The sequence below is a fragment of the Schistocerca piceifrons genome, chromosome 10 (assembly GCF_021461385.2).
Source record: "Schistocerca piceifrons isolate TAMUIC-IGC-003096 chromosome 10, iqSchPice1.1, whole genome shotgun sequence".
NCBI lineage: Eukaryota > Metazoa > Arthropoda > Insecta > Orthoptera > Acrididae > Schistocerca > Schistocerca piceifrons.
Window position 1 is genome coordinate 99,805,114 of NC_060147.1, and position 977 is coordinate 99,806,090.

General features: G+C 48.4%; 1 non-coding gene across 1 annotated transcript; it reads right to left on the minus strand.

Annotated features, from left to right (window-relative positions):
• Nucleotides 1-414: 414 nt before the first annotated feature.
• On the minus strand, nt 415-486 carry Trnaa-agc. The gene has a single exon. It is a non-coding gene; the product is annotated as a tRNA-Ala (tRNA).
• Nucleotides 487-977: the final 491 nt, after the last annotated feature.

Consider the following 977-nt stretch of genomic DNA (forward strand, 5'->3'; position numbering starts at 1 on the left):
AGGAAGTTGGCCGTGCCCTTGCAAGGGAACCACCCCGTCATTTGCCTCAGGCCATTTAGGAAAATCACGGAGAACCTAAATCAAGATGGCCGGACGCGGGTTTGAACCGTCGTCCTCCCGAATGCGAATCCAGCGTGCTGTCCATTGCACCACCTCGCTCGGTGTTGTATTTAATGGTTTTCCACGGTGGGTATATTTAATGTAATACTCGTCCACATTTAGGCATTCTTTTGTAAGAACTTGAAAGTTACTTAGTGTCGAAACTGCCCTAGCGTACAACGAATAAAGGATATAAATGCACAGCCTACTACAGACAGTGTGTCCCCTCACAAATAATTGTGACGACAGCAAGGAATTACAGACATTGGCTGTGAACGGGCACTGCTTTAAATCAATGGGTAAAGTCGAAAATTTGGGCCAGACCAGGATTCGAACCCAGGGCTTCTGCTTGCTAGGCAGATGCGTTGACCACTACACCATCTGGACACAGTGGTCCCGGCAACTGCACGGACTACCCTAGGACCGCCTTTCGTCACACCCGAACTCTCAACTTATACCACACACCACTGACCTGCTCATTAGCAGGCATTTTGCCGATTCCCATAGGTGTTTGTGCCTGATCTGAATCTGCTCTGAATGGATCATTGAGCAGCCTGGCCTTAATTATTGTTGAGTGCTAGCTTAGTTTTACACACTGGCAAACAGTGGGCAGAGCAGCAGTGGCAACGACCGGCGCTTGCAAGTCAGCACATTCAGGAGAAGCCATCGCCCTCCCCACATAAGCAGAAGCTTTCGATTCAGCTGTCAGGGCATCGCCCGACCGGCTCACGTGTTTCTCAGTTGTCACATGTGATCAAAGGCCCTCGCTTACATTCCAAGAGCCAATGACCAACGTTAAGAAGATTTTATTTATTTATTTCTTTATTTATTGTTCCGTGGGACCAAATTAAGGAGTAGTCTCCATGGTCGTGGAACGA